The sequence below is a fragment of the Vombatus ursinus genome, unplaced genomic scaffold, assembly GCF_900497805.2.
Source record: "Vombatus ursinus unplaced genomic scaffold, bare-nosed wombat genome assembly UNPS02013931.1, whole genome shotgun sequence".
Taxonomy (NCBI): domain Eukaryota; kingdom Metazoa; phylum Chordata; class Mammalia; order Diprotodontia; family Vombatidae; genus Vombatus; species Vombatus ursinus.
The window spans coordinates 189875-211760 of NW_020953709.1; the positions used below are offsets into that span (position 1 = coordinate 189875).

Here is a 21886-nt window from a genome sequence, read left to right on the forward strand (position 1 = left end):
GCATATTTGTTATAAGGCTTTTGTTTTTATTTTTATTTTTCCAATGAGGAGAACGTGAGGTAGAGAAAATGCCTTTTAACTGAAAAATAATTAATTTTTAAAATAAAACAAGGCTGATAGGCTCCCCCTGACTCTATCTGGAAGAGACAGGGGTGCAGATTCCTTTATAAAGTGGTGTGAGAATTAATATACAGGATGGGAGGTATTACTGAAATGTCAGGAAGTGAAGAAAAACCTAACCCACTACCACCAGCTCCCCAGTGACTACAGAAGCATCTAACAAGCACATAAGGATAGTCAGAAGTTGGAATTAAAGGATGGAATACAAAACACTGGAGTGGACCTAAAGTGGTTTAGCAAACACAATTATGAATTGTAAAAGTTGTGTTCATAATAAAAATAATATAATAAAAACATTTTAACTAATCATCACCATCATAATAAAACATTTAAGGCTTTAAATGCCAAATGCCAGGGTCTGGCTGGGATCCTGGGGCCACAGGGAGCAGTGGAGCTTTCTGAGGAAGGGGATAACTTGGGGATCTCAAGCTGGCAGTTGTATGGAGGATGGACTGAAGAGGGAAAGAGCAAAGAAAGGCCAGGAGACTGCCCTGAGATGATGGAGGTAGCCCAGGCAGGAAGAGAGGTGGTGGCCTTGGAGGTGTAGAAAGGGGAACAGATGGGACAGCAGTTCTCCAGGCAGCATCGGTGAGTTTTGGTAACTGATCAGATATGGGGGTGGGGAGAGAGGGAGAAGGAAGAGTAAAGGATGATGGGAGAGTTGGTTAGAGGGGAAGGTTTGAGAGCAAGAAAGGAGTTCATCTTTGGACCTCTTCAGTGTGAGATGCTTACAGGACATCTAGGAAAAGAAAGGAAGAAACAAGCATTTAGTAAGCACCAACTACATACCTGGTGCTATGCTAAGTGCTTTAGAAATATTATTTCAGGGGCAGCTAGGTGGCACAGTGGACAGAGCACCAGCCCTGGAGTCAGGAGGACCTGAGTTCAAATCCAGTCTCAGACACATAACATTCACTAGCTGTGTGACTTTGGGCAAGTCACTTAACCCCAATTGCCTCACACACACCAAAAAAAAAAAATACATACATATATATATATACATATATATATATATATAAAACTTCATTTGACCCTCACAGCAACCCAGAGAGGCAGGTGCTATTATTATCCCCATTTTATAGTTAAAGAAACTGAAGCAGTCAGAGGTTAAGTGACTTGCCCAGTGTCACACAATTAGTAATTATCTGAGGCCACATCTGAACTCAGGACTTCCTGACTCCAGGCCTAATGCCCATACTACTCAGCTAGCTGCCTAAGCAGCTTGGAGACGAAGGCCTTGAATTCTGGAGAGATGAATAGACAGTTTTGGGATTCATCTGCATAGAGATGACAGTTAAACCCCTGGGAGCTGCTGAGATCACTGACAATGTGGGCTCAGGAAAGAGCCTTGAGGAGAACAGGAGCCCAGGATGCAGGGTGGTGTAGAGGAGGAGAGGCAGTGACCCCTGGTGAGCTAAGCACTAGCTGAACTCAGGAAGACTGAAGTCCAAACCCTGTCTCAGCTCTAGGATGCCAGCAAATCGCCTGATTCTCTGAGTGTGTTTCCTCACCTAGAAAATGGGGATAATCACAGCACCTGCACCAGGGGACCAATCCCTACCCTGCAGGAACAGGGCCTGTCTGCCTCGGCTCACCAATCAAAACGCACTGGGCTGTCTGGAAGCTGGGCGGGTCAGGCAGGTCACAGCCACTTACTGGGAGGCCAAGCACTGTGCTACACACTGGGGCAAACACAAGCAAACGGAAAGCCAGTCCCGGCCCTCTGGGGGCTCACGTTCTAATGGGAAAAGACAACCTATTAAAGGAACCAGCCAGGCCAGGGGTCAACTCTGGACGATCAGAGGCTGGAGGAGAATGAAGCATGGCTGGCCTGGGCCATCCCCAAAACGGAAGCAGGAAAATCACCTATAGGGGAGCAGCTTTGTCACCAGACTGCCCCAGCTGAGAGGGAGCAGGTTCTAGTGTTAACTCCTTCCCTAACCTCCCATGTAACCTCAAGCTTTCCGGACCTTTTCCACGGGCCAGATGGCCAGAAGGTCCCTGCCAACTTAGCCACGCCCCCTTGGCCAGCCCGGATCTGCACTCTCCCTGAGGTCAGCTCAAAACCCTGTCCTCTCTCTGCCTGTGTAACTGGTCCATAAACCATCCAGAAAGGAACATGCCCTGGGCATCCTGGAGCCAGGCCAATGGGGCAGGACAGCCAAGTGTTAAATCGTCCATGTGAGCATTTACCTGCTCAGAAATCACCAAACTAAAACTGGCGCTTGACTTACTCTTTTGTGGATCGTCTAGACCAGGGCCTGATGGCCATGCGGGTTGCCCACTCCTAGTCTAGACTTAGAACAATGATGATTAAATTTACAGGTGTGTCTAGAGTACTGCTTTTTTCCCCAGAGCCAGGCTGTTAAGCATTTGCCAGCATCCCTCGATGGATCCCACACCACAGGGGGCTACACACTGGCTACAAAATCAAGGAGTCAGTCGGGCAAGATGATCCCTGACATCTTTTCTAGTTCTAAATCCTATAATAACCTGCAGTCACACTGGGAAAGCTCAATCCCCAGCTCAGCAGATTTAGAGAACGAAGGATCTCTGTCTAAACGTACTAAATACTTTCCAGGGGGCTAGAGTCACCTGCTTAGAGCTGGGGAGACTAAGAAACCTCAAGTCACACAGTGACTTCCTATTTCCTTTCCAATGGCAGAGACAACATGCAAATAACGTACCTATGAGGCTATATACTACAAATGGAAAGTAATCTAGGGGTGCGTGAGGAGAAGGAAGTGCCTCTGAATTCTGAAGGGTGACGGGAAAGCTTAGAGGCTGAGGGAGAGAGAGCACGTCTAGGTTTGAAGGCAGGCCAATGCAGACCCACGGAGCAGGAAGTGGAAGAAACAGCTGGGAGGCCAGTGTCCCATCAAAGAGGACACAGGGGGACACAAAGTCTAAAGGAAAGGACAAAACCAATGTCCGGGGCTTTAAATGCCAAAAGGAGGTTTTATGTTTGATCGTGGAGGCAAGTGGGAGCCACTGGGTTCGCTGAGTAGGAGAAGAGACATAGTCTGACCTGTGCTTTAGGAAAATCACTTTTAACCAAATGATGGATGGGAATGGAGAGACACATGAGGCAGGGAGACCAAAGACAGGTTATTTAAATAGTCCGGGTGAGAGGCGACCAGGGCCAGGACTAGGGTGGCAACTACATGAGGAGAGAAGGGGACACACAGGAGAAACGGCTTGAAGGTAAAAACAAGGTTTTGTGGGTGAGGAGGACACAGAGGTTGCAAATGTGGGCAACTAAGAGGGCGCTGGTTGGTGCCTCAACAATATTAGGAAACTTGGGGGAAGAGGAAGGCATTAAGGAAAGAGAACAAATTCGGTTTGGGATATGTTGAGTTTGAGATGCCCACAAGGTAGCTAGCAATAAAGGAGTAGAGCTCCAGAGAGAAATGAGGGCTAGAAACATCCATCTGGGAGCCATCTGCAAACAGATGGCAGCTGACCCCATCAGAGGTACCGGTGATAGGAAGAGAAACATAAAATGAAAAGAGAAAAGGCCTCGGGGGGAGTGGGCACGGGCCGGCTGAAGATCCAACAAAGGAGACTGAGGAGAAGCAGACTTAGAAGGCCCAGCACCAAAAAGTGTGGTGAGAGACAGAGGGCCCTGGAGAAAAGTGGGGCGGACGCTGAGTGTCCAAGGCTGAAGAGTACCTCGGAGGTCCGAAAGGTTGAGAACCGGAAAAAGGCCATTTGATTTAGCGATGAGATCTGAGAGAAATGATGACCAATCCAGAGTTCTCTCCTTTCTCCAAAGTCCTGATTTCAAAAGTTTAGTCTCTTGAAAGACACTACTCATGAGACAGATCTAACTTTCTTAACCATCTTGTTCCACCCCAGGTGGGGAAGCCATCTTACCGTCCTCAGGTTTGGGTGGGAATAAGTTCTTTGAATAGATTGCCCAATGCTGGGGATAAGTTAGAAGTAAATAACATAATCAAAGTTTATTTGAATTGTAGTTTTCATTCTCTCATTAATTGTTAACCAATCAAAGTTGATGGAGGTGGGGGTGTAATGGACATATAATCTGTGAGCCCACCAACATGATTTACCTTTGCTGTTAAGAAAGAGATGGCTAAATGACCATGCTTCTATTAAAATGTTGGCATTATTAATACAATTATTAAATTACCCAGAAAGTATGTCTCTCAACCTTTTTAAACGCCACAGGTCATTGGAAATGGTGGAGAAACCAGGTTCAGTTCAATAATGAGGCTGGAAGCCAGACTGCAGAGGGTTTAGAAGAGAGGGTGAAAAGAGAGGTCTGGTAATTACAACTTTCTGAATCTCATCTTAGAGATGGAGTCAATTCAAATTGTCAAACAATTTGTTAAGGAAATACTATCTGCCAGGTATTGATCTAAGTGCCTGAGACACAAAGAAAGGCAAAAAAGACAGTTGCTGCTCTTCCCAATCTAATGGGAAAGACATGGCGCACACGTGCAGAAAAGTCATATAGACTGGATCAACTGCAGCTGTCTCAGAGGGAAGAGGGGTTAAGAAAGGTTTCCTAGAGAAGGTGGGATTTGAAATAAGCCAGGAGATGAGGAAGCAGCGTATTCCAAGAGGACCCCCAGTGAAAATGCATGGAGTGAGGAGGACAGGGTGCCGAGTTTGAGGAACAGCCCAGAGGCAGGTCACTGCATCACAGAGCACTTGGAATGGAAAGGTGAGAAGGGCCAGGTCATGATGGACTTTAAAAGCCAAACAGAAGTTTTCTCTATTTGATCCTGGAAGCAGTTGGAAGCCAATGGAGTTTACTGAGTAGAGGGGTGACATGGTCAGACCTGGGCTTTAGGAAGATCATTATTATTATTGTTTGGTGAGGCAATGGGGTTAAGTGACTTGCCCAGGGTCACACAGTTAGTTAGTGTCTGAGGCTGACTCCAGGGCCCATGCTTTATCCACTGTGCCTCCTAGTTGCCCCTTGGGAGGTCCTTTTAACAGGTGAAGGTGTATTGGAGTGGACAGCAATGCAACCATCCAGGTGAGGGCCCGGAGGAGAGGCGCAACAAAGCTGTAATCCACAGGACCTGAGATGTGGGGGATGGGAGATAGCGGAGAGCTGAGGATGACCTGAGGTCTTAAGCCTGCGGAAGGACACGGAAGGCAGTGTGGCTCAGTGGAAGAGTCAGGGGGTCTCGGGGGGAAAAGCCAGCCTCGGACCCTCCCCATCCCTGCCTCCTACAAAGTCCCACCTCCCACAGGCCGCCTCTGGGGTCGGCCCTGGCCCTACTCGAACTTGCTCCTGACTCATCTTGTATTTACTTCTGTGCCCCCGTAGCCCCCCACCCCTCGTGCCGTAGAACTGGAACCCTCCGAGGGCAGGCAGGCAGGTGTGGACGCTCCCTTTCGGTCCAAGACCCCGACAAACTGCTTCCTGACTTTTCTTTGTTAGTTACGGGTGCACCTGTTGTTTCTCTAGAAGGTAAGCTTCTCGAGGGCAAGAAATAGCATGTCGGTTTCCCCAGCACCGGCACATAGTAGGCCCCTTATCAGCGCACGTGGGTTGGGCTGCAATGGGCTCCCGAGGCCAAGGCGAAGGGGCACGGCATTGCCGAGCTGGGGGACACGGCCTGGACAAAGGCCGGGAGGGTGGAGACTGCGTGTCGGGCCGGGAGAGGGCCGGCATGCCGAGGCCCAAGCGCTTGGTGGACGGGGCGGAACGGCTCGAACCCGGCTCCGCGTCGGCGCCCGACCTCGGTCCGTGCCCATCGAGGGCTGCCTCGCGCCCCCCGCCGGGGCCCAAGTACCTGAGCCGCGGGCGCTGGAGTCCCGGTCCCAGAGGCCCAGGAAGCGCACGATCGCCCGCGGCCGGGGGAGGCCGAACTTGAGCTGGGGGGACGGAGACCTGCGATCCATAACGGCCTCCACCTCCAGCAGCCGCCCCCGCCGAGCCCTCCTGCGCATGTCAGGCGGGCACGCGGGCCGTCAGGCGGGCACGCAGGCCGTCAGGCGGGCACGCGGGCCGGCCGACCTGCGCGCATGCGCGTTTCCGTGCACTAGGGGGGCCGCGCGCGCCCCTCCCCACCCCAGCCCGACGGCGTAGGTGTCTTCGGCGCGAGCTTCCCGCCATCTCCCTTTGTTCTCTCTCTCTCTCCTGCGGCCCCGAACGCTCACGCCGAGAAGGAGCAGGTGCGCATGCGCCTCGCCTTCCCGCTCCCTCCCTCGCCTCCACTATCCCATGAGCCCTTGCGAGCCCATATTTAAGTCCCTCGCCTCGGCTCGTTCGCCCTCTTTTGTCGCCGGCGGTGAGTGAAACGTTGTTGGGTTTTGGGTGGGTGGGGAGGTGAAGGAGAGCCGATTTGTAAACTAATTTCGTTCGGCGCTCCCAGCGTTCCCACTTCTTAACGACTTCCTCGCCAGAACCAGCGGCCCTCCTCGGGGGATCTCTGGGGCCGCGGCGGAACCCTTCCCCCCCCCCGAGCTCCTAGCGCGCATGCGCGCACCGCGCGTCCCGGGGAGGGCAGGGGCCGCTGGCATTGCGCCTCTGGTCGGCAGCCAGTATTTACTTGGCTGCCCAGTGTCGGGCCTGCTCTCAGGCGCATCCACTCTGGTGACCCAAGGGAAGCCCCGGGAGCGGTGGGGGCGGGCCCTCGGTGATGAAACCTTTCACAGACCTGTGCTGACGCTGTGTGAGGACAAGAACACCTTCTGAGGAGGGGCCTGCGCCCCACGGGCCCCGGCTCCTCTGGGGGTGCAGAGCCCCCCTGACCCCGCTTCCTCCCTGCAGGCCGCCCGTGGCTGAGAGCGCCGTCCAGGCCCCCGCCCCCCCAGTGCCTCGGTGAGTGAGGGTCACCCGCGCGGGGGAGGCCCGGGGGACCTTGGGGCGAGCTACGAGGATGATTTGGACTTGGAATTCTCTCTTTCTGATGGGTCAGTGGAGAAAGCTAATACGTCCTGAGTAGCCTCGCCCAAGGGCCAAGGAGCGGCCGCAGTTGGGCACCCCTTAGGCTGGCACGTGGGGCCATGAATTGTCGGCCTGGGGGGCTTCTGGGACTGCACCTGGCAGTGAAGCTTAGTGATCTCGGGGTGGGGAGGTGCCAGGATTCTGGGAAGGCTAGGATGTTAACCACAGCATGGCTCTGCAAGGAAAACCACCCAGCTCCTCTCTTCTCCTCTCCCTCAGGTCGGTGTTGGGCCGGAATGCCAGGCAGACCCGTCCTGGTGATGGAGGCCAGCTTTGCTTGTCTTCAGCCAATGGCCGATGCTGCAGACCTTTGACAATCCTTCAGCCTAGCCTGGCGATAGAGCTTCTGGTAAGTGTCATTCACTGAGCATAATTCTGTGCAGATGTGGTGTTAAATACACGTTTTTGTGTGTATAGGAGAGAAGGATTTTAAACTTGGTGTTGTCCACAATGTGATGAATGTTCAGTGACAAGCATATGACTGAGTATTTTTGATGTCATTTTTTCTTCTGAGAGGTGGGCAGGCTTCTATTAGAAAGAAATCAAGTGCATTGTTCCAAAAAAGAAACCATCTTATTCCTGTTTCTCTAGGCTTCCTTTTCCCAATGGACATAACCTGAACGCGCTACAGGTAATTGTGAGACGGATTGGGGTTGGAGTAGAGTGTCCTCTCTGGCTTCTTCGGAAACAAGAGGGCAAACCCTGGCTCCTCCTGGGGGTTTCTGGGAAGCCATGGGGAAGGGAGCCTCACTCACTTGCTAGCGCCTGTCAGATGATTTGAATCTTACTTCCTGAACCTCTGTGAGGACCCATCATTCTTATAGCATGTTAGAGTTCTGATGGCAGCTCTTGCTGTTGGACAGTTTCTGCATCAGCCTTGGTCCTTCTGACCCACCCATTTCCCTCCCTCTCTCCCAGATCTCCTTGAACCGTGCCACCTTCACCTTTCTCCTTAATAAGTAAGTTCTTCGTAGTCACTGCCATTTTCTTGCATACCTGTGAACCCTTGGTTTGAATTGATGATGCGGGTACAGCCCATTACCTAATGGACGACATGTGTCTTATGGCATTTTTTGAGTCACCAAAGCCCTGATCAACCATAGAGGCCTGCAGAGTTCCCTTTGCCAGCCTTATTTAAGGCATTTCCTGACCTGCTGATATTTCACTTGTCAGGGGAATGCTGACCAGTGCTGCACCAGACTGAGAAGATGGTGGTAAGTGAACTTTGTTTGCAACTCATTGGCTTTGGGATCCCCCTGGTACCAATGAGGAAAGGAAGCATGTCTTAACCCCAGTCCTGGCCCCAGAGCCAGCAATGGTGAACCCACTGGGGCTAGCTGGGGGAGAGGAGGATGACCTGTTCAGAAGGAACTGTCTGAGGTACACATAACAGTACTCGGCCTTTCCAGAGGCTCATTGATTGGGAGGAGGTGGCTTGCTTAATCTGCCATAATTTCTGTTTTAGGCTTCACCAGTTTTCCTGCTTTCCATCAACTAGTAGCTTCTCCAAAGGTGAGTTGATTATTTAATCGATTTATTTTGGTCTTTTGAGAACATCTTGGGTGCAGTTTCAGTGATGAGTCTAACTAGCTCACTATGATTTATGTAAAATGAAAAGGCTTGAACATCTGAGAAACTGTGCCAAGGGGAAATGAGGGTCCTGTGGGCGGGGGCAGCCATTTGACTGATGACCCATTCTTTCCATAGGTCCTTTGAAGAGCTGCCTGAAGGAGACTGCCATGGGCAGGTTGTGAGGCCACTTACTGCTATGTAAGTACGTGGTTGGGCCCATTAAGATGGGGTGTCCCTGGATAGTAGAGTTTTTTGCTAGGCCTCCTGACGTGATGCATTCATAGAATCTCGTTCGTCTGAACCCCCCTGTTGAGATGTGCATATCTGACCAGGAAAGGGCCACTGGTGCAGCCCTGGCCTTGGGGAGGTACAGGAGCAAACTCACTCTTGGCTTTTTTAAAGTTGCAGGCTCTGGCTGCCTGACATGGAGTCCATAGCTGCAGGTGAGCTTGCATTACAAAGCTTTCTAGGCCCACGACCTCATTGCCCTGTCCCGCCCTCCCTCTCCTGCCCCTGGGGCCTGCTTCCACCTGTGATGAGATGAATACCGCCCCAGTCTGATTCCTGTGACTGATAGGTTGTTCTGAGTGGTGAGCAGGCCCCTGGGACCCGGCATCCATCATCTTAGACATCTAAAGACCGGGCTCACTGTTCTTCCTCCGCAGGCTGGTTCTTTGTGGTGCTGGTGTGGCAAAGGAACTTGAGTAGGTAAGTTTAGGGGAGGGTAGAGATGGAAGATTTTTAAAATATGTGATTCTGCCCCAGTCTGATTGTGGTGACTGAAGGGTATTTCTGAACCATGTGATCAGCTTTTCATGCGTCCTCTTGCCCTTTGCAGGGGAGGCAGTCTTCAGTCCTCTTGCATCAACTCCAGAAATTAGGTAAGTGGCCTGGGGTCTGGGGAGTGGTCAGTGAGGATCCCAATGAGGAAGACTTCACCTGTCTTACTCCTTGACCTTGCCCCAGAACCTGCAAAGGTTGAACCCACTGGGGCTGGCTGGGAGGCAGGAGGAAACTCTGTTCAGAGCGAACTGTCTGAGGGACCTTTAGACTGCGTCTTGGTTGTGTCTGCCTTCCGTCCCATTGGGAGAGCACCCTCTGGAATGACCTTTTTTTTTTCTCTTGAAGGAGCTGCAGCGTGAGAAGATGGAGTGCACTGTCAGAACGCCCAGCTTGCGAGTGGTGCTGAAGCATTCTGTGAAAAGGAAATGGGCATCACCTTATCTTTTGCAAATAAAAGTCTTATTTCTCTAAGAGTTTGTTCCATCCCTTCTGTTTGGTCACCTGGGGGTCGGACGGGGAGATGTATAACCTTCCATCTTGATTTGGTGCTGCCAATTCAGCCATATCCTATTCTTGATTCCCTTCTGTAAAGATCATTTTGCCCTTGGAGTGCCTAGACTGCATCATTGAGGTGGCTTGCTCCATTTAGAAGTCTGTCATCCCTAGAGTACTCCAGCCCAGGCCAGCACTTGCTTGCTACATTGTGCAGCTGGCAGGGCTGGGGCCAGGGGAGGAGTCTTGGGGCGTGGTAATTGGGGGTCCTCTGAGGTCTTGTGGAAGGACGCTGGGCTGGGCACTGGCTGCCTGAGCTTTGGAGATTAAGGCACCTCTTCCCCCCCGCTGGCCCCAACATTCCAATAGTAATGGCCTCACGCGTTTCTTTTTCTAGATTAAACTGAACCTCCCATGCCCCCAAAGCCTGGGTTCCCTTAAGCAGCCTGTGTAGCTGCCATGGCCAGAGATTGCTTGTGGCTACTGTTAGTGTTGGTGCTACCCACTGGGAGCAAAGGTTTACCATGTCTCGAGTCCAGCAGTCCCTTCTTGCCTCCGGAGGAGGGGAAGACGCAGCCCCCACTGCCCAAGGTCAGCGCCTGCATGGTGCGTTGTGCCACGCGGGTCCTGCCCAGACTGGGAGCTGGCGTCGTCTCTGTGCTCTTTAACGAGGCTCGGGCAGGTAAGGCGGGGCCCGGGAAGGAAGGGGCGGGACCCACAGCCTGGTACTGCCCAGGGAAGCCGAGAGGGCAGGCGGTCCCTAGGTTAGGGGGCAGTGTGCCGGACCGTGCTTCTCTCTGGGTTACTGCTGCCTGGGGAGCTAGAGGGAGCTTGCCTCAGGAACTGTGCACCAGAGGTCGCTGGAACAGAGCTGGGAGAAGGAACTGAAGCTCCTGAAATAATTCTGAGACTCCCAGTGGCTCACAGTTGTTAAGTACTAGCCTGGAGCAGAACCCGGCTAGAAAAGAGCGTTCCTGGTCATTATCCTATTTCACAGACAAAGCCTAAAATGTGAACCCAGGGCCTGGACCCAAGAAGCCATGCAGTCCAATTTCTTCATTTTGCAGATAAAATGGAGGTGATGATGTCATCTGGGTTTTATTAATTGGTGTTTTAAAAAATAAAATTTAATTTATTTTTAGTTTTCAACAATCACTTCCAAAAGCTTTTGAGTTTTAAATTTTCTCACCCTCCCCAAGACTGTATGCAGTCTGATATAGGCTCTACATAGACATTCCTATTAAACATTTTCACACTAGTCATGTTGTAAAGAAGAATTAGAACCAATAGGAGGGACCACAAGAAACAAAACAAGAAAAAAAAAAGCAAATAGTATATGCTTCCATCTGCATTCAGACTCCCAACTTCCTTATCTGGATGTGGATACCATTTTCCATCATGAGACTGTAGGAGATGTCTTAGAACCTTGCATGGATGAGAAGAGCTAAGTCTATCGAAGTTAGTCATCTCACAATGTGGCTGTTAACTGTGTACAATGTTCTGGTTCTGTTCACTTCACTCACCATCAGACTATACCAGTCTTCCCAGGTTTTTCTGAAATCCACCTGCTCATCATTTCTTATAGCACAATAGTATTCCATTGCATTCATATACCACAACTTGTTCAGCTATTCCCCAACTAATGGGCATCCCCTCAATTTCCAATTCTTGCCACCACACAGAGTTGATATGAATATTTTTGTACATGTGAGTCATTTTCCCATTTGTATGATCTCTTTGGGGTACAACCCTAGAAGTGATATTGCTGGGTCAAAGGGTATGCATGTTTTTATAGCCCTTTGGGCATAGTTCCAAATTGCTCTCCAAAATGGTTGGCTCAGTTCACAACTCCACCAACAATGCATTAGTGTTCCGGTTTTCCCACATCTTCACCAACGTTTATGGTTTTCCTGGTTTGTCATGTTAGCCGATCTGATAGGTGTGATGTGGTACCTCAGAGTTGTTTTGATTTGCATTTCTCTAATCAATAGTGATTTAGAGCATTTTTTCATATGACTATAAATAGCTTTAATTTCTTCCTCTGAAAACTGCCTGTTCATAATCCTTTGACCATTTATCAATTGGGGAATGACTTCTTATAAATTTGACTTAGTTCTCTATATGTTTTAGAAATGAGGCCCTTATCAGAGACGCTGGTTGTAAAAATTCTTTACCAGTTCTCTGCTTCCCTCCTAATCTTGATTGCATTGGCTTTGTGCAAAAACTTTTCAATGTAATGTAATCAAAATGATCCATTTTACGTTTCATAATGTTTTCTATCTCTTGTTTGGTCATAAATTCTTCTGTTCTCCATAAATCTGGCAGGTAAACTCTTCCTTGCTGTCCCAGTTTGCTTATAGTATCAGCCTTTATATCTAAATGATGTACCCATTTCAACTTTATTTTGGTCTATGCCTAGTTGCTGCCATACTCTTTTCCAGTTTTCCTAGCAGTTTTTGTCAAATATTGAGTTCTTATCCCAGAAGCTGAGGACTTTGGGTTTATCAAACAGATTACTATTGTAATTGACTATTGTGTCTTGTGTACCTGACCAATTCCACTGATCCACCATTCTATTTCTTAGCCAGTACCAAGCAGTTTTGATGATTGCTGCTTTATAATACAACTTAAGATCTGGAATGGCTAGGCCGCCTTCCCCTGCATTTCTTTTTATTAGTTCCCTTAATATTCCGGAGCTTTTGTTCTTCCAAATGAATCTTGTTATCATTTTTTCTAGCTCTATAAAATATTTTTTGTTAGTTTGATTGGTGTGGCACTGAATAAGTAAATTAACTTAGGTAGAGTTGTCATTTTTAGTATATTAGCTCAGCCTACTCATGAGCACCTGATGTAAAAAGATAATATAATTGACTCCCTTTGTGATCCTTTAGCAATTTGCTTTGATATTCTGAGGGGTTCACAGGCTTCACCAGTCTTTCAAAGGGGTCCAGGACACATAGAAAGGTGTAAATGGAGGTCTGAGCCTCTGGGGTTAAAAAAGAGAAAGAAATATTGTGAAAATCCCGAGGATAGAATGAGAAAAGTGTGGCTTGAAGCACTTTGAATTACATGGAAAACGGGGGGACCAAAGCAGAACTATGGATTAATTCTGTTGGATGGGAGTCAGGACCTGGGCTCAAATCCTGATTCTCTTCCTTCTAAAGACCTGTGTTCTCATCTGTACAATTGGGGTTGACTCGATGACCCTTCCTAAGGTCCCTTCCGGCTCTAAGTCTTTGAAACTGGGTGGCTGGGGTAAGTAAGAGGGGAGGTTGGGCAGAAGTGAGGGAATGACCAAGTCCCCATTCTGTCGTCCCACCCCCTGCAGAAGAGGAGCAGAAATACTGTTGGCTGCAGAGACGTCGGGACTGCCGGACTGGAGAGCGCCTCACCAGGGTCTTCGTGCTGCTTGATCTGAAGGAGCCCTCCGCCACTCCCTATGAGCTCCTGCCCACCATGCCACCTCTGTCCTCACCAACCAGACGCCTGCGGCCCCGGAAGAATGATGGAGCCCTGCTCAGCCTTTCGGGCTGTGGGCTCCTCTATGATGTCACCAGGCCCTTCCGGAGTGCCAGGAGAGAGGGCCAGTCCACGGAGGCGGAATTCTGTGTTAAAGCTGTGTGTCCTGCCAGCCAGCCTTCCTGCCAGCCCCTTCAGGTAGCCCTGAGCTGCCCCCCTTTCCTGGCCACGCTCTGGGGCAGCCGGCCCAGCACCAAGGATTCGTTCTCCATTCGACCCAAGCCATTGCTCCCTGGACAGGTCTGAATGGACCGCTGGGCGTGGACTGTGGTGCACAACCAAAGAGACCGCGGGCTGCCAGAGCTAGGCTGCAGCTCGTCCCACTCTGGGCTCGGATTTAGAGAGGCCGCAGTGACTGACCTGAATAAATTGGCCGTGCGGCTCCTCTTCATGGGCTCCCTCTTCCCTCTGTAAAGGCCTGTTAAGGCTGGGGGCCGACGATGGCATGGAGGGAGGGAGATTAGACAAAGGGAAGGGGAAGGGAGATAGGGTCAGTCCACAAGCATGAGCTATCAACCGAGTACCAGCCGCCACGCAGGCGTGTCCCTGGGGGTACCAAGACAAAAGTAAACTAAACAGTTACTCTTTTAGGCGGGCATGTGTCAGTGAATAGAGCACCGGGCTGGGCACAAATATGGCCTCAGACACTTACTAGCTGAGTGATCCTGGGTAAGTCCCTTGACTTCGTTCTGCCTCAGTTTCCCCAACTGTTGTGAGAATCGATGAGATCATTGTAAAGTGCTTAGCCCCGGTACTTCAAAATGCTTTCCTGGATAAGATGCAAGTGAATGTAGAAGAGGATGTATACACTTGAGCTTTCCTGGGTCCCTATCTTTGGCCCAGAGAAAAGAAGACGCATACCTCCCTGATCACAGATCAGCTCCCTTCAGGCACTAGCAGCCCAACCCAAAGATGACTCACAGAAGTCAGGGACTGGGGGAGTTTAATTCTAAGGTAGAAAAGGGCAGCTGGTGGGCCTCTAGGTGGCACAGTGAATAGAGCACCGGCCCTGGAGTCAGGAGGACCTGAGTTCAAATCCAGCCTCAGGCTAAACACTTGACACTTACTAGCTTTGTGACCCTGGGCAAGTCACTTAACCCCAATTGCCTATAAAATTAAAATAAAATGAATTTAAAATTTTAAATAAATAAATTAAAATTAAATTAAATTAAAATTTTTAAAAAAGTAAAATGGGAGGGGAGGAGGGTTGAGAACCCTTTTCCTAGATCTGTGTGTGAGGAGGAGGGAAGCATACTGGAGAGTCAACGACCCATGCTTTTAAGTTAGTTGCCTCCTCACAACCTCAGAAGCCCAGGCAGGGAAAGACATTGTGGTGGGGAAGGGGGGTGCAGGGATCCGGGAATCGGAAGCATTAGTGTCTATTAGTCAAGGCCAAGAGGAAGAGCCCTGGTTTTAGGGCCATGACATTTCTTAACTTCACCAGGGAACTGCTGACCCAGGAGGACCCTGCTTCTGGAAAAAATGGAAACCTTTTATGATTTTCTCGTTTCATCTCTGGTCTTGAGCACTGATTGTTGGGACAGGATAGTGTATCCCAACTCACTAGAGTAGTCTTGTAATAACACTGGATTTGAAATCCCAGGACATAGATTCAAACCTCTCTCTGCTACTTACTAGCTGTATGACCTTGGCTAAGTCCCTTCTCCTTTCTGAGGTAGTGGAAGGAAGGAAGGATTTATTGAGAACAGGCTATGTGTCAGGCACTGTGCTAAGCTTTGGTGATACCAGTACAAGCATAAAAAAATACATTGTCAGGGCAGCTAGGCGGTGCAGTGGATAAAATACCGGCCCTGAATTCAGGAGGACCTGAGTTCAAATCCGGCCTCAGACACATAATACTTACTAGCTGTGTGACCCCGGGCAAGTCACTTAACCCCATTGCTTAGCCAAAAAAAAAAAAAAAAAATACATTGTCACTATTGTGCTGGAAGAAATGACAAGCAGAAAAAACCTGGGAAGACTTATATTGACTGATGCAAAGTGAAGCAAGCAGAACCAGGAGAACCTTGTACACAGCGACAGGAACATTGTACGATGATCATCTGTGAATGACTTAGCTATTCTGATCAGCACAGTGATCGAAGTCAATTCCAAAAGATTCATGATGAATAATGCTAGATACCTCAAGAGAAAGAACCGTCCAGATTGAAGCATTATTACCTCATTTATTCCTCACCACAACCCTGGGAGGTGGGCACTATTATTATCCCCATTTTTAATGAGGAGAAAATTGAGGTAAAGAAGGTAAATGTCTTGCTTAGGGTCACACAGCTTGTGTCTGAGACCAGATTTGAACTTGGGTCTTCCTCTATCCAAATCCAGCATTCTATCCCCTGTGCCGTCTGGCTGCTTATGGGTCTTTGAACAAGGAGAGTCCATCAGACCTGTGCTGTGACAAGATTATTTTAGCAGCTATGTGGTGGAGAGATTGACAAGGAGAAAAATTGGAGCTAGGGAAGTCAACGATGAAACTCTGACGATAGTCTAGGAGAAAGAGATCGAGAGAGAGTGAACTAGGGTGGGACCCAAGGGTCAATGTTTAACAACCGGCTGGGGTGGGGGGCACGGATGTAAATATGACATACTCGTAGGTTTGATCTGCATCTATTAACATTTTCCACATCACTTTCTTAAGTCCAGGCAGTCAACAAGACAAGAATAAATCAAGCCCTGACTTGGCAGCATTTCCGTATTTCTAAGGTATAAATGCTTCCACTGAAAATGTAGTAATTATAAGCTCCTCTGGCACGCTTCTGGTGGTGTCCAGCTGAGTACAGAGAGATGAAAAGATGTGGTAAAGGTGGGACTGTTGGAATCTGTCGACTGATCAAATGGGACTCACAGAGAAGTCTGGAAGATGACCTCAAGGGAAAGCTGGGAGGAGGGGTGAGTTTGGTAAGGAAAATGAGTTCTGATTTGGATAGGTGACAGTTTGAAATGTCAAAGGTTATCACATTGGAGAGGTCAACAGCCAATCAAAATAAATTTAAAAAATAAAAAAAAATTTAAAAATAACATTTTTAAAAAACAGGCAGTTGTTAATATAGGACTGACTGGACCTCGGAAGGGGGGTTATGACTGGAGACAGAGATTTTTAAAAGTGATCTTGCTACTATTCCATACATGTGCTCTGAGCACACGTGGACATCTCTGTGGCGGAAGTAGATATCCCTGGTGATACAGGCGCTAGGAGCATCTGCAGTGATGAACATACACATAAAAATTCCAAGGGATTTGAATGACCTCAGGCCGCAATATCTGATTTAGCCACTAGGTGGGGATCTAAAGCAGCATCTTTCCCCCCACTCCACCCAGCTGCAGCCCTGAGACCAGAGAGGAGGGGGAGTTAGGATCCCTAAGCGAGAGGGTGTGGATAGCTCTCTGTGCTCCAAAGCAACTGTCTGAGACTATATAATTGCAGGGCAGGTGCTGATCTGCACTGATGGAGGGAGTTTCTTCTGTGACAGTTCTCTATACCAGTGGTTCCTGGGTCTAGTCTGAAATAACAACAGATAATAATAATAACTCCTCCCCCAAACCCTACCCATTGGGGTGGGAAATGGGGGGTGGAAAGAGCAGAGTAAGTAGATCATAGAGAGCCAAGATTCTCTGTGCCCTGAGATTGACTGGGTCTCAGCTGTTAAGATCCCACGAGAACCCGAAAGAGCTAGTCCATAAGCCCTGTCCGTACTTCTGATTCAATTTCCACAGTTTAAGCACGGTGCAGTTTGGCTCAGCTCCGTTCCATTAACGTCTCTCCTGAAAAGAACCAGATGTGGCTTCTACTTCTGACACATTCTGGCTGTGTGACCTTGGGCAAGTCACTTAACCTCTCACAGATCTAAGCCACTCCCTAGGACTATAATTTGCACAGAAGGTGCTAATCTGAATTGGTAGAGGGAGTTCCCAATGGCGATGAAATCACGGCTCCCGTCTCTCTGTGGCTTCCAAATTAAAGAGTAATTGGAACCAAAACAATTTATTCAGGTGTATGGGTGTGTGTGACATCAGATTATATTGTTGTTGTTGAGTCATATATGACTCTTCATTGGGGGTTTCTTAGCAGAGACACTGGAGTGGTTTGCCATTTCCTTCCAGCTTATTTTACAGGTGAGGAAACTGAAGCAAACATGAAGTGACTAGACCAGGGTCACACAGCTAGTAAGCGTCGGAGGCCGGACTGGAACTCACGAAGATAAGTCTGCCTGACTTGAGGCCTTGTGCTCTACCCACTGTGCCAGCTAGCTGCCCAGTAGGCCCCTCCCCCCCAAAAAACCCACATTAAGCAACTCCTTCATCTCATGTAGTTATCCAATGATATCCAAATGTCAAGTGCAAGCTCTTCACACAGGGTGGGGGATGAATAACAAGGCTTTGATACTGATTTCAGAGGTCACTTTGAACCAAGGGATTAAAGGCATATGCCAACAAATACCTTGGCGTCCTTAAGGCCGGAGATGTTGAACGTGAAGCCGTCAACATGATGGTCGGGGCTGAATATGTTAAGGGAGTTTCTTGACATCCTGAATTTAAATCTGAATGGAAAAAAGGATAATTAAAAGAAAGAATTTCTAAGCAATACCAGCTGATGTGGGCTTTTTGGTAGCATAAAATGGACCAAAACAGATTTGAAGAGTAGCCCCACAAAAACCTATATGATGTGAAGAAAATACAAGTGCCACCCCACCCAAGGAGTGGAAGAAGGATCCAATACAGGATAAAAGGGTGAGAAATTGACATCCTTCTGAAATAAGCGACCATCACTTTCCTGAGCAATAGTCTGGGTTGGTCCAAGCCAAGGATCGGGAGCCTGTGCAGGGTGTACCCTGGTACCAGCTCACTGAACACATGAGGAAAACCAGAGAAATGAGAAGAAAAGAAGGAATTCTATCTGGGCAATGAACTTTAGACAAGAGAGGAAGATATTTATAAAACCTTGAGACTGCACAAATAGATCCAAGGCATGAGACGCCAGGAGGAGGAAAGGAAGCAAGATGCATAAAACCAGCCCAGTGAGGGGCGGCTAGATAGTGCAGCGGATAGAGCACCAGCCCTGGAATTAGGAGGACCTGAGCTCAAATCTGGCCCCAGACTCTTACTAGCTGTGTGACCCTGGGCAAGTCACTTAACCCTAGTTGCCTAAAAAAAACAAAACAAAACCCCACACAAACAAGAATTCGGGGCAGCTAGGTGGTGCAATGGATAGAGCACTGGCCCTGCAGTCAGGAGGACCTGAGTTCAAATCTGACCTCAGACACATAATATTTCCTAGCTGTGTGACTGTTGGCAAGTCACTTTACCCCAATTACCTCACCACAAAAAAACCAAACAAACAAAAAACCAGCCTTGTGGCAGGGAGGAACCAGGAGGTCATTCAGAAAGTCATGGGAGTGGGGAAAAGGACTGATGGGGTGTAGGGTATAGAGACAGAATTGGCGAGACCTAGAAAATTATCCATTCGGCTCTTGTGGGGAAAGCCTGGGTATGAAGTGGCAGTGCAGGTCACTTTGAGGTTACAAATCTGGGTCACAGCAACAGGGGATGAATGGATGGACAGATGGGGATGGGGGGTAGGGAAACAAGGCCTCTACAAGATACACCATGTTCAGAACTAAATGGATACTGTCTGGTGATAGGCAAGATATTGAATGGAATATGGGGAAGGGTAGGAAAAACTTCTGGGTCCAAACCACGCCTGTGCCTCGTCTTCTATTACCCCCTCTTCATTCCAAACATTGAGTGGGCGTCAAAAGTTGCACTGAGGTGAAACCAATTGGTTTCCATCGTTATTTGCTACTTAGAAGTATGGGCAGCTAGGTTTCGTAGTGGATAGAGTGCTGGACCTGGAGTCAGGAAGACCTGAGTTCAAATCTGCCCTCAGACAATTACTAGCTGTGTGAGAGCAAGTCACTTAACCCTATTTGACTCGGTTTCTTCATCTTTAAAAAGATCTGGAGAAGGAAATAGCAAGCCACTCCAGTACCTTGGAGCCAGACATGCCTAAACAACAACACTTAGAAGTTGTGTGAGTTCTGTTCTTAAACCTTTCTCTTAGTAAAGGAAAGAAAGACACGTCAGGCTTTTCTGATCTTTTCTGAAAACTCTGGTTGGTGCATGCCCCAGTCATCAGGTGTTTTGCTTTGAGATCATTCTGTATTTTGTAGCTGCAATACCCTGCAGGTGCTAGGAAGTCAGAGGCCTGAGCCAGCAGCAGGTAGAGACGGGGGCAGACGTGGATGCAAATGAGTTGAGAGCTGGGAAGGCAGGTTCTGTGGTGGGGGGCAGTTGGGTTTACTTGAGCCAGCTGGTAGCTGGGGGCTAGGCATGAGCAGGGCAGAGGGGTGGGGATGAGTGGCTCAGGGTGTGGCAGGGCAAGCAAAATGATTTTGGTTGGGCTTTGTGTAGGAGGAGCAGACAGGTGGTAAGCATCCTTCTCAGCCTATTCTAGGCTAAGGTCAAGTGCAGTATTTGGGGGCAAGAATATACAGAAAAACCAAACAAGAAAGATCTTAACGTGACAACCACGATGGTGTGGCACTACCCTAGAAACAGACATCCTGGCGAACGCAGTCGGGGGGGGGGGCCTTAGGAAGCATTGCTAACAATAGGCTGGTGGAGGCCAGGGCATTCCATCGGGGCTGTTTGAAATCCTAAAAGACTTGGCTGTTAAAATGCTACACTCAATTTGCCTCAAATTTGGCAAACTCAACAGCGGCCACTGGATTGGAAAGCATCAGTTTATGTCCCAATTCTAAAGAAGGGCAATGCCAAAGAATGTTCAAATTACCAAACAATTGCATTCATTTCATACTCCAATAAGGTTATACTTAAGATTCTGCAAGCTAGGCTTTAGCAATATATGACCCAAGAATTACCAGAAAAGTAGGCTGGTTTTTGAAGAGGCAGAGGAACTACAGACCAAATTGCCAAGATTCGCTGGATCATGGAGAAAGCAAGAGAGTTGCAGAAAAACATCTGCCTCTGTTTCATTGACTACATTAAAGCCTTTGTGTGGAACACAGCAAAATGTGGCCAGTCCTCCAAGAGATGGGAGGACCAGATCATCTTACTTGTATGAGGGCCAAGAAGCAACAGTTAGAATTGAAGATGGAATAACTGATTGGTTTAAGACTGGAAAAGGAGTACAACAAGGCTGTATATTGTCACCTTATTTATTTGACTCATATGTGGAGTACATCATGCAAAATGCCAGGCTAGATGAATCAAAAGCTGGAATTAAGGTTGCTGGAAGATATATAAACAATCTCAAATAGGCAGATGATGCCACTGTGACGGCAAAAAGTGAAAAGGAATTAAAAAGCCTCTTGATGAGAATAAAAGAGGAGAGCGTAAAAGCTGGCTTGAAGTTTAACATCAAAAAAACTAAGATCTTGGCAACTGGTCCCATCACTTCCCGGCACATAAAGGGAGAAGAAATGGAGGCAGTTGCAGGTTTTATATTCTTGGGCCCAAGGATCATTGCAGATGGTGAATTAAAAGACACTCACCCTTTGGAAGGAAAGTTATGGCAAATCTGGACAGCAGACTAAAAAGCAGAGACATCACCTTGCTGACAAAGGTCTGTAGAGTCAAATCTATGGTTTTTCCAGTAGCCATGTATGGCTGTGAGAATTGGCCTATGAGGAAAGCTGAGCACAAGAGAATCAATACTTTCAAACTTCTGAGAGTTCTTTGGACAGCAAGGAGATCAAATTAATCAACACTTAGAGAAATTAATTCAGGCCATTCACTGGAAGGACAAGTACTGAAACTGAGGCTCGAATACTTTGGTCACGTAATGAGAGGACAGGACTCACTGGAAAAGACTGATGGTGGGAAAGATTGAAGGCAAAAGGAAAAGGGGTTGACAGAGGAAGAGATGGGTAGATAGTGTCATGGAAGCAATGACCAAAAACTTGGACAGACTTTGAGCAATAATAGAAGATAGAAGGGCCTGGCCTACTGTGGTCCGGGGGGGTCACAAAGGGTGTGACGTGACTGAACAACAACAATATTTGTCCTACAGTTAGTTTTCTGCCTCCTCCTTAACACATGAATACTTGGTGACCACTCTTACCTGCCCTTTCTGTTATTATATCAGCTGGGGGATTAATCTCTGTCTCTGTTTTTGTTTGTTTTTGTGAGGCATTTGGGGTTAAGTGACTTGCCCACAGTCACACAGCTGGTGTCAAGTGTCTGAGTCTGGATTTGAACTCAGGTCCTCTGGACTCCAGGGCTGGTGCTCTAGCCACTCCACCACCTAACTGCCCTGATTAATTTCTCAAAGACCAACCAGCCTCCCTCCATGCCTCCCAGTGCCTTGTCATAAACCATGACTCAGTCATGCTTTTATCCATCAGCATTTATTAAAAACGGAGATTTTGGGCTGTTCTTCTCAGTTGAGCAGCTGGTCTGCCTGGTTTCCTAAGGCCTGCTCTCAGCAGCAACAGT

The 21886-nt window shown here is 48.4% G+C and overlaps 8 non-coding genes across 8 annotated transcripts; all 8 read left to right on the forward strand.

Moving 5' to 3' along the window:
* Window positions 1-6972: 6972 nt before the first annotated feature.
* Window positions 6973-7047, forward strand: LOC114040750. The gene has a single exon (XR_003568827.1). It is a non-coding gene; the product is annotated as a small nucleolar RNA SNORD26 (small nucleolar RNA).
* A 768-nt stretch (window positions 7048-7815) lies between these two features.
* LOC114040749 lies at window positions 7816-7893 on the forward strand. The gene has a single exon (XR_003568826.1). It is a non-coding gene; the product is annotated as a small nucleolar RNA SNORD28 (small nucleolar RNA).
* Window positions 7894-8308: 415 nt separating this feature from the next.
* LOC114040746 lies at window positions 8309-8432 on the forward strand. Its single transcript, XR_003568823.1, has one exon. It is a non-coding gene; the product is annotated as a small nucleolar RNA SNORD22 (small nucleolar RNA).
* Window positions 8433-8616: 184 nt separating this feature from the next.
* On the forward strand, window positions 8617-8685 carry LOC114040744. Its single transcript, XR_003568821.1, has one exon. It is a non-coding gene; the product is annotated as a small nucleolar RNA SNORD29 (small nucleolar RNA).
* Window positions 8686-8885: 200 nt separating this feature from the next.
* Window positions 8886-8953, forward strand: LOC114040751. Its single transcript, XR_003568828.1, has one exon. It is a non-coding gene; the product is annotated as a small nucleolar RNA SNORD30 (small nucleolar RNA).
* A 192-nt stretch (window positions 8954-9145) lies between these two features.
* On the forward strand, window positions 9146-9212 carry LOC114040752. Its single transcript, XR_003568829.1, has one exon. It is a non-coding gene; the product is annotated as a small nucleolar RNA SNORD31 (small nucleolar RNA).
* Window positions 9213-9360: 148 nt separating this feature from the next.
* Window positions 9361-9422, forward strand: LOC114040745. The gene has a single exon (XR_003568822.1). It is a non-coding gene; the product is annotated as a small nucleolar RNA SNORD31 (small nucleolar RNA).
* Window positions 9423-9538: 116 nt separating this feature from the next.
* Window positions 9539-9664, forward strand: LOC114040747. The gene has a single exon (XR_003568824.1). It is a non-coding gene; the product is annotated as a small nucleolar RNA SNORD22 (small nucleolar RNA).
* The last annotated feature ends 12222 nt before the right edge of the window (window positions 9665-21886 follow it).